The 14,018-nt window shown below is 37.3% G+C and overlaps 1 non-coding gene across 1 annotated transcript; it reads right to left on the reverse strand.

Annotated features, from left to right (window-relative positions):
• Positions 1-11,656: 11,656 nt before the first annotated feature.
• LOC141710262 (small nucleolar RNA R71) lies at positions 11,657-11,763 on the reverse strand. Its single transcript, XR_012570791.1, has one exon. It is a non-coding gene; the product is annotated as a small nucleolar RNA R71 (small nucleolar RNA).
• Between the last annotated feature and the right edge of the window lie 2,255 nt (positions 11,764-14,018).

Genomic DNA, 14,018 nt, shown 5'->3' on the forward strand with positions numbered 1-14,018 from the left:
TGATAATAGCATAAATTATGATAAGCAGTCGTGACTCACTTACACTGAGAAGCCACTGTAAAAAGGAATTTCAAAAGATGCATAAAATGAGCACAAAACAGTTGAGGTGAACTCATGCATGAACTCATTCTATAGTAGACTTCAGACTAATGACAGATTTTGAGCAAAGTTCTTAGTTATGCCTTATTTCTAAGATATACTGAAGTGAATCAGACTTTACTCTTTGTCTGATATTTAGCTTAATGCACACACTTACACTCCATATGAATGATGGAAGTTCTGATGATTAAGTTCTGAGGAAACCATATCAGTATTTGTGTGAAGAATTACATAAATAAACATTCACTTTTTGGGTTAAGAAGCCATATTCTGATGACTTTTAAATTCTGATAATAATCAAGTTCTGATGCTTACGTGGCAGTATTTATTTACTTTATTTTTAAGTCAATAATTGAATGGTTATATTTTATCAGAATATTGGATTACGTGAGATAAAGCAGTTATAATCATTTATTTCGTGGGAACAGTTTTTTTTTTGCAAAAACTGAATGTGCTTAGTAATCATTCCTTATTTCCTGTGCCCATTAACTTTTGTTTTAACTGCTGCATGCCTGACAGGTGTAACGTCTGTTCCACTTCTCCATAACTATTGTCACATGGGGTGTCTAAGTAAAAGAGATAAAAGATTTTCAAATCTTTTATTTACATTACTATTCTATTCACTCTCTCTCTTTTTCTTATTCTCTCATATTTTCTGACGGTTTACTATACAGACATTTTATCAAACACTTTTCAGGCATTCTAAATTCTCACTCATTTTCAATGGCACCCAAGGATATAATCTTTGATGGAGCAAAGTCCGTCCCCAACAACTATGTTTCCATTCTCACTAAGAGTGAAGCTCCTTCGGAACTTCATTTTATACAGGATTTCTTAGCTAATAGTGAGATTGGGTATGCTCTGACTCAACCTCAATCTATTTCTGGCAAACAAGTGTTGATATTCTGGAGAACTGGCTTATATGATGATGGGGGTGCTGCTGGTTCTTCAAGCATAATTTTCACATCAGGCGATGTCGAGTATGTGGTTACTAAATTGACTGTTCGTAAAGCTCTCCATTTACCTGAAGACTGTACATTCTCAACAGTGGAGGAGCCTGTTTTACAGCAGCTTATGGCCAATTTGGGCTATGAGCAAAGCTTGGGAAAGCCGGGTCAATTGAAAAGATCACATATCAGAAAGGAATGGAGTTATTTCTTTGACTGCATCACCAAGATATTCGCAAATAAATGCTCCAACTTTGATATTATTCCCATTCTGAGTCAGCAAATCGGGTATGCTCTTATAAATCAAACTCATTTTGATTATGCAAGTGTTGTGCTAGGTTTTATAGGGGATAGTTTGACAGAAGATAGGAATGTAGTATATTTTGCTAGATTCTGTTAGCTTGTATATAGTTACTATTATGCTGAAGAACCCCAACTATTCAGTGACTTAATTTCACCCTTTAAGCTTGCAAAAAGGGCCTTTAATGATCTGTTAAACTCTGATACTAAGAAGAGAGTTTTGAGACCTTTACAAATCCCTCAATCAGTAAAACAAGTCTTGGTAAATGCTGATCCAGAAACCTATACAATTGTATATCCTGATGTCCAACCCACCAACCCACATCAGCCATCAGTACCTACTCCTGTTACTCAACAACCACAAACATCAGATCATGCTAATCAACCATCAGCACCTACAGTGAAGCCTTCTTCTTCTAGAGCAAAGAGGACAAAGACTATACCTCAGACACAACAGAAAAGAAGGAAGATAATTTTAAGAGATGAGCCTGATGATGAGGAGGTACAGGTTCAACAATCAGAACCTATTGCAAAAGTAGCTGAGAAGGTTTCTTCTCAGAAAGTTTAAGAATCTGGGAGTTCTAGGCCACTTAAAAGGCTTGGAAAGATAAATTCTGATGACAAAGCTCCCAAAGCCTCTCCACCCTTGAAGAGATGGAAGAAACAAAGAGCTAACAGGGACACAGTTGATTCAGATTCAGAGGATGTGGAAGCAGCAGCTAAGGAAGGGGATCAGGAATCTCTGATCTCAAAGGAGCCAATTGTAATTGAATCCCTTCCTTCTACACAACCAAAATTTGTTGAAGCCACCGAATCTACACCACCACTATCACCAATTCAAGCTGAAGACACTGCTCAAGACAAAGTACCTACACCTCCTGTGTCACCTATCATTGAACAAGTACATGCTGAAACTACAGGTACTAGTGCTGAAATAGACATTCATAATTTGTATGTGCCTGAAGTTCTGTACTTACAAGCTCCAACCATTCCTCAACAAACTCCACCAACAACACCAATTTTAGATGCTAATCTCAATACCTATATTCCAATAACACCTCTTCTGAATCTAGATGATGAAGTTCAGATATTAGGTGAACATCAGAATTTGGATGTTGATCAGAACTTAGAGGATGATTTTGAAATCTCTATAGCCTCACACACTATCATTTTATCAGAGGAAGCTGATTCTAAAGTCTATGTAAGTTCTAATGCTGCAAATGTTGATAGTACTGGTGAAGCTGCTATAAATGAAAATGCTGATGCAGCTGGTCCTTCAGGACATGCACCTCTACCAGCAGTTAATAAAGCTGATTTGATTAAAAAGTTTGTAAGAGGGGCTGCACCAGTACCTTGGAGTGAAACTCCAAGAGGAAAGGAATGGATCAAGGAGTGGAACAAAGTTGATTTTGTTCCTACTGAAAAAATTCTTGCAGAGCACCTGGCTAAAACTGATGAGATGCTAATGAATGATGATTTCAAAGCACAGCTCAGAGTTAATGCATTGAGTACAAGGCACCTTCAAGGTCAACACTCAATAACTCAAGCCAAGGTGAAAAAAATTCTAGAAACTCTGATTCAGCAAGACATGAATGTCAAATTGGAAAAGAACAGGTTTTTTTAAACCAGCCTTTGACCGCATTGGGTTTATTGAGAAAGCTCAGGAGAAACAACAAGTTCAGATTGCTGAAGTACTGAAGAATCAATCTTCTCAACAAGTTCAACTAAATGAAATCCAATCTTCAGTGGAATTACTTCTCTCTCTCCTATTACCTGATGATGCCAAAAAGGGGGAGAAAGTGATTAAGTCCAAATGCAAATCTGATTTAGCACTGAAGAAAAAGGATGATGGAAATGATGACCAGGGAAACTCTGAAAGGGGTAGAGGTCATGGTCAAGGCAAAGACTCTTCATTCAGGACAGCAGGAGCTTCTACACAGAAATCAAGTTATGATGCCGATAGAAGAATAAGTTTTCATAAGCTAGTTCTGACTAAGCCTGATGTTCTGATATAGGGTGAAAGTCAAGAATCACAAAAGTTTATGCAGACACTGAAGCTTAAGGGGAAGGAAACATCAGTCTACTATCAAGACCCCAAGTTACATAAGCTGGATGAAGAAATTTCAAAAAGACTATTTCTCAAAGACAATCCAGGAAAAAGTCTGAAGAAAGAAGAAGCCAGACTTAAAGCAGAAAATGTCAAATCAAAGTCTAAAGCTCAAGTTATTTCAAAGAAACCACCTAAGCCTAAGGGCATTGTGATTAAAGAGAAGATAAACTCCGAGGCAATCAAATCTGAATCCAAAGCCAAATCACAGGTGGGAGTTGATTCTAGATCCAAGGGCAAAGCTAAAGTTGATGAACCTGTAAAGGTATATATGCCAATCATGGATCTGGAAGCAAAATCTGATGAAGATACTAGTCTGATTTTGAAGAAAAAGAATATTCAAACAACCTCTGAGATAGCTCATATTGTTCAAGATCAGGACTTAGTAAATTCTGATATTACAATGAAGCAAGCAACCTCTGACAGAGCTCAAGTTGGCTTGATATCGGAAGATAAAGGAAAGGAAACCTCTGACATTGCTCATGTTAAATCTTCAAAAATTCTACTACCTGGGTTTACTAAAGCTCAATAATCTACATAACTTTTGAAGACTGCATCAAGTGGTTTTGAAGCAAGAGTTATTAGAGGAAAGGAAGCTAGAGACAAATTAGAATTGGGCAGTTCTAAAGAAAAGAGGGTAAATAATATTACCTCTGATCCAACTTCTTTGAGTGAACCAAGAGTAGGAACAATTCCTGAAAGATTGAATCAACTGGAGTCTGTACAAATGGTCTACCACTCTCAACTGAAAGAAGATATCATGCTATATTTCATGACAGATGGGAGGGTATTCTAGATTAGAAAGAATGTTATTCGTTTGAAGTATTTTGAAGAATTGTAATATGTGCTATTTCTACTTCAAGTGAAAAACAGGTCAACAGATGGTGCTGCCAGTTACTTAAAATCTGATATTGAAAGGCTGAAGAAACTTTACTCTGTAGGATACTAAATGGTGATATAGTTGAAATCAAAAATACTTGGCATACTATCCTAAGTCTGGCAGGCCATACTATCCTAAGTACAGAGCTCACAATGGTGATATAGTTGAAATGAAGCCTAATACCGCCAAAATCATCACTACATTTCTTAGTATTAAGGAACTTGAATTTAATCTAGAGTCTGATAAAGCCTATGTCATCAGACTAGATCAGGATATAAGGAAAGCAAAAATAAATGATCTCAGGGCTGCTATCTTTCAAACATGTGAAGATACAGTTGAACTTAAAGATGCAAAAAGGAGGATGCAGAATGAATTTGAATATGCTGAGAGAAGTCTGTTAAGGAATTATCTCAGAACAACTCCTGACATTGGAGAGATCATACACTGAAGCCAAGTCAAGAACTACAACTGTTAAATTCTGAAGGTTATATAGGTTAAAGCATGAAGTACTCTTGAACACCTACTACTATTCCATTCTCTGCGCCTGATACAAAGCAGTTGAATACAAAGCAGATCTCAATCTAACAACGGACACCTGGAACTACACTGCCGCCTTTGCCCTTCGGGCACGCCTCTTATGCTTGTCACTCACCTACGATTTTGCATCATGCCTATTTCGGGAGGAAAAAAAACCAATCTCCTTGACTTCTTCTTATAACTACTTTAGTTTAGATCAAGGTTATGAAAGAAGAGTTGGGAAAATAAGTAGTTTTATCTTCCAACAATAGCCTATATGGTATATTAGCTAGTCTTGCTAAGTAGCTTGTAAAGAAGCCATGTAGAGTAGCAAGTAAAAAACCTCTCTTTTCTTTTATTGTTTACTATACTAGGGTTACCGTAGTTATTATAGACTCTGGTTAGAAAAATATGTGGAGTTCGCCCTTTAAATCATAGTTAAGTGTTGGGGGTTGCTTAGCGAACAAGAAGCAAAATTAAAGGGTCTAGTCCGGAAGAAGAGGAAATGGAGTTCATCTCAAATCAAGGCAAAGCGCACTAGTGAAAAGGTTGAATTTCCCAGCAGCGTTAAAAGAATAGTCTTGAATATTGGGAATGAAAATTTGCTTTCTAATTAGGTATTTATTTCGATTTTTTTACCTTATTCATTTTATATGTTTCAGGTTCAGGTTTATCTACCAGGAATGTCAACACCTTTAGCTCCACAACTCTTTCTTTCTCCAATGCTTGTAGGCGCCCGATCCATGTTAGAGGGGAAGACTCGTAAAGCGGGAAAAGGAAGAAAAAGATGGGGAGCACCATCTTATTATCTTCGCATAACTTCCGGAATAAATATGTATTGGGAACGGGCTTCGCGTTCATAAAGAGCATATGGATCCTATCGAGAACGTTTCCAAAGGCGACCCTCTCGAGTTTCCGACTATTTTATAGATTGAAGTATCCAAGCAGTTCTCACTCCAAGAAGGATGATTTTATGATTAGTGGGAAGGTGCAATTATATTTTATACCGCTTACAACTAATGGCTTAAGTCGCTCCTATTTCCTCAATGAACCATCATGCAAAAGATTTTTAACGACAAAGTTTGAAGTGACATAAAACCATCATGTTGCTAAACCTATTTCTAATTAAAAAAACCGTACTCATAATAGCAATATATCACAAATAGATTCCTCAAATAGAAAAGGTATCATACCTTACTTAAAATAAGATTACATGTTAGGAATATATTGTGTGTTTGATGATAATCTGAAGAAAACACTTAGCAGATTTTATTTAAGTGAATTTGTAGCTTGCAATGGATGATCATTTTAACATCCGTTTAAAGAGTAGATATTGTAGCACATTTCTGCATACTATAATGTCTTAGTGAACTAGATATTGTAGAATGTATAAGTCATGTTGACTACTAGATGGATATGTAAGATAGGTTGGTTAATTGTAAATATCAGATGCCTTGTAATCTTGTATAAATGAAATAGAGTTAACTTCCAAGAAAACAGTCTCAATGGATGATTCACAAAGCTTCAACGGATGATCAACTCAAGTTTCAACGGATGATTCACATAGTCTCAATGGATGATCAGCCACAGTTTCAACGGATGATTCAATGAAGCTTCAACGGATGTTCAAATTCAAAAGAGCAGTTAATAGTGACCTGAAAGTCACATGCATTAATTGTATGTAATTGGAATGTGGCAGCCTATTTGCAGAGTTTAGAGAACAAAGAAGCATTTCCATTTCCATGCTAAATTGAAGTTATTCAAATATGCTAGATAAAGAAATGAAGAAGCATGAAACTAGACTAGAAACATTTTATCTTATTTGTTTATCTTTTTATCATGTAACTTGGTGATATATAAATAAAGTGTAGTAAGTAGAACTAAAAGAGAGTTGTGAGAATTCAATCAAGTAAAAACCAAAGAAATAGATAAGGCTAAATCTGTAAAAGTTTCTTTATTCTTGAGTGTTCTATGTTGTGAGCAGTTGTGTACAACATTGCAACACAAAATTCTCTTATTAATATATATCTCTTGTGGAAAAGTTCAATCCACCAGAAAGTTTTTAAGTACTTGTATTTAATTACTTTATGCTTTGATTTCTTTACTACTTTCATTCCGCACCATTACTAAATCAAACACAGTTATATATTTATAGCAGAACTATTCTTAAAATTGAAAAGAATCTAGAATTACATTCAACCCCCTTCTGTAATTCTTGTTTAGATTGTTTATGATTAACAATTGGTATCAGAGCAAGCTCTTGAAGTACAAAAAGTTTAAAGATCACAACAACTAACAAGATGAGCAGAAAAGCTGTTGGAGTAAAGATTCCATTTCTGGACAACGACTATCATCATTAGAAGGTGAAGATACACCTGCATCTTCTATCTCAAGATGAAGCATATGTGAACTGCATTGAGAAAGGTCCACATGTTCCTATGAGAGCTGCTACAGGAAATGAGCCATCCATCCCAAAGCCTAGAGCAGAATGGTCTGATCTAGATATTGAGCAAGTCCACAAGGATAAGAAGGCCATGAATATTCTGTTTAATGGTGTTGATGGTGACATGTTTGACAGCATCATAAACTGTAAAAATGCTAAGGATGTCTGGGATACAATAAAAGTTATATGTGATGGAACTGAGCAGGTAAGGGAAAACAAAATGCAACTCTTGATTCAACAATATGAGCATTTTCATAGTGAAGAAAGTGAGTCACTCACTGAAATATTTAGTAGATTTCAAAGCTACTAAATGTTTTAAAGTTGTATGGAAGAGTCTATCAAACAAAGGACTCAAACCTCAAATTCCTTAGATCTCTACGAAAGGAATGGAAACCTATGACAGTCTCACTAAGAAACTCTCAAGACTACAAGGAATTTACCTTGGACAGACTGTATGAAATTCTAAAAACCTATGAGCTTGAAATAGAGCAAGATGAGAAGCTGGAGAAAGGAAGAAAGAAAGGAGGATCAATTGCATTGGTTGCTGAGCAAGGAAAGGAGAAGGATATAAAGGTTGAAATTATTGAATCTGCACCAAACCCCGGAGTTTGTGAAGGCAAGGGAAAAGGGATAGTAGCTGAACATGAAGACCATCTTAGTCAAGATGACATGGAAGACATAAATGAGTATCTGGATTTTCTATCCAGGAGGTTTTCCAAGCTCAAATTCAAGAAGAATTTTGGAGCAGCCAAGTCAAACAGAAACATGGTTGATAATCTAAATTCAAATGTTTCAAGTGTGGCTTGGCAGGTCATTTTGCTAGTGAATGCAGAAAGTCTGATTCCGGTAAAAAGAAGTTTGAGCCTGTTGATTACAAACATAAAATATTTTGAGTGGCTTAAACAAAAGCAAAGGGCTTTCATCACACATGAAAATGACTGGGCTGCAGATGGACTAGAAGAGGATGATGATACAAGCTATGTCAATCTATCACTTATGGACAAGTCAGATGAAACAGAAGTAAGTTCATCAAGTAATCATGTAATCACCACTAATCTAGCGCATTTATCTAAAGCTGAGTGTAATGATGCTATAAATGACATGTCTACTGAGTTATATCATCTGCGTGTTATACTCAAATCTCTCAATAAAGAAAACACTAAAATTAAAGAGAATAATTTGTTTTTAAGTGAAACAAACAATATGCTAGAGACTTAATTTGTTGAGTTTGAAAAATTGAAGATAGAGTGCAAGATTGCTAAAGATGAACTAACTTAATCCTTAAAGAAAGAGGAGATTTTAAGAAAGCAACATGAATGAGAACATGAAGTAATTAAGGCATGAAAATCATCTAGAGATGTCCATGCTCAAATTACTAAAGTTCAAGGTATAGAATCCTTCTGTGATGCAGCCTGGAGAAAGAGTAAGGAGAAACTTGACTCCAATTTGGTTGAAGGACTTTCAACGGATGTATATTCGACGGATGATGAACATTATTCGTATAATAATCAAAATTATTCGTCAAAGACAATAAACCACATCCTTTGAGTGAAAGTAAGCCAGTCAAGAAAGCCAAGCTAGCTAAATTAAATGAAAAATATGGATCAGTTTCTAAGAACTTTGTTCCAGGAGAAATAAGTCAGGTGAAACAGAATAAGAGAGTCAATGTAGGGCATTTGTTTATTAAGCAATTAAGTGACAGATTGGAGAAAATTGAAGTGAAAGTAGAGTCTAAAAGGAAAAAAAATAGGAATAGGAAAGTAGGGATTAACAAACATAACAACTACACACCTGATAAATATGCACCAATAAAAACCTGCGTTAATGTGGTAGTGTTAATCATTTTTCTGTTAATTGCAAACTTGCTATGCCTGCTCCCATGTCTGCACCTCCTTCATTTCCAAATACGCCTGCAATGCTTGTGAATGTTATGCCTACACATAATTTGAATGCACAGTTTGCTAATATGCCATTTGCACAAAATCCTTACTATGCTGCATTTAGTATGCCACAAATGACATTTAGCATGCCATACTGGAACAACATGTTTATATGCAGTATTTCGTGCAAACATATTAGCAAACATGTTTATATGGCATATTTTGTGCAAACATCTTGTTCCAGTATGGCATGCTAAATGGCATTTGTGGCATACTAAATGTAGCATAGTAAGGACTTTGTGCAAATGGCATATTAGCAAACTGTGCATTCAAATTATTGTTGAGTGGCATTTATGACACTTTATTACACTCCGTAAAGCTTTGAATTGATGTATTTGTACTCAAGTTGTTGGTGTTTTAATGTATTTTCTAGTGATTTTACATTTCCAGGCATTCTCCAGGTAATTAGGTGAATTAGCATTATTTTGGTGCTAATTTGGTGTCAGGAAGGTGTTGGAATAAAGCTAGTGGAAGACCAGCTCAAATCAAGAAGGAGAAAATAAGAAGTCAGTTTTTGGATCAGAGAGCCAGCACGCCCGTGCTGATCAAGCGCGCAGCTGCGCCCAACTTCAGGAACTCAGCGCGCCCGCACAGGTCAAGCGCGCGCCCGCGCTGGTCAAGCGCGCGGCCGCGCCGGTTTGGGATGCGGAATTTCTGATTCTCCTTAAATTCTAATTGGAGGACTTCTGCACTGCATGGGGCTGATATATAATCATAACTTTAGGTTGTTTTTCATATCTTATCAGGAGAGACATAACGGAGTTGACGGAGAAGACGATAAGAGACCTATAGCACAATTCAACAAAGGCGAAGACAATATAGTTTATTCTTGTGAATCTTTGTTTTGAGTTGTAATCTTGGATGCTCGTTTCTTGTTTTGTTGAACCTATACTCTTGTTTTGTACTTTGTTTATTATTCGTTTATTAAGACTACGTTTATTATACCATGCTTTCATTGGAACCCACGTTGATGATGAGTCCGATCATGGGCTAATCGTTATCGCGGGGTTCTAGTGGATTTTTTTATGGATTTCTTTAGTTGATTAGTCTCGATGCCTTAGTGTGTGGTGATTGTATGATAACCTAGTATTGGTTGCGCTTATTCGTCTTATGAGCGTTGCGAACTTATAAGATAGTGTGTTAATTCTTAATGAAGCGAAAATGAATATAAGGGTTTAGAACTTGCCATGCTAGCATAGGTTCATATATTTGTTATGCATGATTCGTAGGTAATTTTAACCATCTTACTTGCCCTATATAATCAAGATAGATAACTTGTGCTTAAACCGTTATATTGTCATATTATATAGACATATAGGGTCTCAATATAATTGGTGTCTATTCAGCTTCTATCTATTTTGTGGATATCTTGTAGTATGATATTCGTGCAACGAAAGTTGGCGTTTATCAGTTTTGTGTTATCTGATTAGTGTCATCACCATTACATGCTAAGGTTCAGAATGAAAAGGCTATTGAATGAAGTATTTAATGAAGTTAGAATCTCATGTTTGTCATATATATTAATTCACCTATTCTTATTCTCTTAGTTATAATTATAGTTTAATTCTTAGTAGTTAAAATAATCTCAAATTGTTAATTGTCTTAGCATTGGATAATAGTCATATCATTGTTGCATAAGTGCATATTCTTAAATTAACCGAAAAGTCTCTGTGGGAACGAACTAGAAAGACTTCTATATTACTTGCAAACGCGTATACTTGCTTGTATTATTAGCGCGTGTTTAGCGACTAATAAGTTTTTGGCGCCGCTGCCGGGGAACTTCGGTGTTAATTTTTAGTTTATGTATTTGTCATCAGTGGTCGTTAAAGTTCAGTGACTCGAACGTTGTTACTTATTTGTTTCCTTGTTTAATTTCAGGTACTCTAGCGAGCGTGTATGCATACGCGTTCTCGGACTCGTAAGAGAAATCTAGATCAAGCCAAGGAAGAAGCTGTAGGGGTTCGAAGGGAAGTTTTTGAGGACGAAGAAAAGGTAGAAGAAGAAAAGAAAATCGAGGAACCAGTTTTAGTAGTGATGGGAGATCAAGCAGAAAATCTTAAAGCTTTGATGGACTATTCTCAGCCAAAGATTAATGACATCCAGTCAAGCATCATCAGACCAGCCATTTCGGCTAATACTTTTGAGATCAAGTCGAGCATGATTCAGATGATACAGAACTCAGTTCAGTTTGGGGGTTCTCCTATTGAGGATCCCAACATGCACATCAGGGATTTAATCGAGATCTGCGACACTTTCAAGTTCAATGGTGTGATTGAAGATGCTATCAAGCTGCGACTCTTCCCATTTTCTCTGAGGGATAAAGCTAAGTGTTGGTTACATTCTCTACCACCAGGGTCTATCACCACATGGAAGGATCTTGCTCAAAAGTTTCTCACAAAATTCTTCCTCATGGCGAAGACTGCTGCAAGCAGGAATGCTCTTACTCAGTTTGCACAGCAAACTGGAGAATCTCTATGTGAGGCTTGGGATCGCTATAAAGAGATGCTAAGGAAGTGCCCACACCATGGCATGCCTGATCGGATGATTATAAACTATTTCTACAATGGATTGGGTGCTACTTCTAGACTATGCTTGATGCAGCATCAGGAGGAGCCTTGTGGGCTAAGTGATACAACGAAGCTTATAAATTAATTGAACTGATGGCTGCTAATGAATACCAGAATCCTTCCCAGAGACTGACTCAGGGAAAAGTAGCAGGAATTCTGGAGTTGGACGTAGAAACTGCTATAGATGCCCAACTTAAGGTGTTGACAATGAAGGTGGACCCTTTGGCTAATTACAGAATTAATCAAATCACTAGTGTTTATGAGCTTTATGATGGTGCCCATGATACTGATCAGTGTGCTATCTCTAGTGAATCAGCTCAGTTCGTGAGCAACTTTCAACAATCGCAGCAACCGGTGCCGGCCATCTATCATCCTAACAACCGCAATCATCCTAATTTTAGTTGGAGCAACACTCGGAATGTGGTTCAATAGCCTTATCAGCAGTACCCAGCTAAGCAGTATAACCACCTGATTTTCAGCAACTGTAATATGCACCAAGACAGCAACTTCAGCTGCAACAAGCTAATGAGAAATGTGAGTTAGAGGAGTTGAAGCTTATGTGCAAAAGCTAAGTTGTGTCTATCAAGACCTTGGAAAATCAAATTGGACAAATTGCCAATGCCTTGCTAAATTGTCAACCGGGTACACTACCGAGTGACACTGAAGTTCCAGGAAAGAGGGAAGCTAAGGAGCAGGTGAAGGCAATCACTTTGAGGTCTGGGAAGGTTGAAAACCCCGAACAAACTCAAGTTTCAGATGAAGAAGCTGGGGCTGAAGAAGAAGTAAAGCAGCAGGAAGTAGAAGTGGAGCCAAGGAAGACTACTGTTGAGCACACTCCTCCTGAGGGTAATACAGGGGAGAAACAGATCTATCTTTCACCGCCTTTTACTAAGCGGCTGCAGAAGAAAAAGCTAGATAAGCAATTTGAGAAGTTTCTCGAAGTGTTCAAGAAACTTCATATCAATATACCTTTCGCTGAGGCTCTTGAGCAGATGTCTAATTACGTAAAGTTTAAGAAAGGTATTCTTTCTCAGAAAGTGAAGCTAGATGATTTAGAGACTGTTCCTCCAAAGTTGAAAGATCCAGGAAGCTTTACCATTTTGTGTACTATTGGAAAAGTTTCTTTCGATAGATGCTTATATGACTTGGGAGCTAGCATTAATCTGATGCCCTTGTCAATCTTCAAGCAGTTGGACTTATCTGATCCAAAACCAACTTATATGACTTTGCAGTTGGCCGATTATTCTATTACATATCCGCGAGGTATTGTGGAGGATGTCTCGGTCAAGGTTGATAAACTCATCTTTCCTGCTGATTTTGTAATTCTTGATTTCGAGGAAGATAAGAGATTCCCATAATTTTGGGAAGAACTTTCTTGGCTACTGGCCGTACCTTGATAGATATGTAGAAGGGTGAGCTTACAATGCGAGTACTGGATTAGGATGTTACCTTTAATGTGTTCAATGCTATGAAATTTCCTGCTGAAAATGAGGAGTGCTTAAAGGTGGAGTTGGTCGATTCGATGGTGACATCGGAACTTGATCAATTGCTAAGGTCTGATGCCTTAGAAAAGGCCTTATTGGGAAATTCAGATAGTGAAGATGATGAAGGAGAAGAGCAATTGCAATATATGAATGCTTCTCCCTGGAAGAGGAAGTTAGATATGCCTTTTGAATCTCTTGGAGTGGAAAAGTTGAACAAATCTCCAAAACACCTCAAGCCATCTATTGAGGAAGCTCCTAATCATGAGCTGAAACCACTACTGGAACATTTAAGGTATGCCTTTTTAGGTGATGCATATACTCTGCATGTGATTTTTGCATCTGACCTTTCAGGTTGTGAAGAGGAAAAACTCTTGAGGATTCTAAGAGAGTTCAAGTCGGCAATTGGTTGGACTATAGCAGATATAAAGGGAATCAACCCTTTTTATTACATGCACAAAATTCTGCTAGGGGAAGGTAGCAAGCCTACGGTTGAGCAGCAAAAAAGGCTTAATCTGATCATGAAGGAAGTAGTGAAGAAGGAAATTCTTAAGTGGCTAGATGCATGGATTATCTATCCCATCTCTGACAGTTCTTGGGTGAGTCCAGTTCAATGTGTACCGAAGAAGGGAGGTATCACAGTAGTTGCTAATGAGAAGAACGAGCTCATCCCTACTCGAACAGTCACAGGGTGGAGGGTTTGTATGGACTACAGGAAGCTGAACAAGGCCACTAGGA

Source organism: Apium graveolens, chromosome 2 (assembly GCF_009905375.1).
Source record: "Apium graveolens cultivar Ventura chromosome 2, ASM990537v1, whole genome shotgun sequence".
In the NCBI taxonomy this organism is placed as follows: domain Eukaryota; kingdom Viridiplantae; phylum Streptophyta; class Magnoliopsida; order Apiales; family Apiaceae; genus Apium; species Apium graveolens.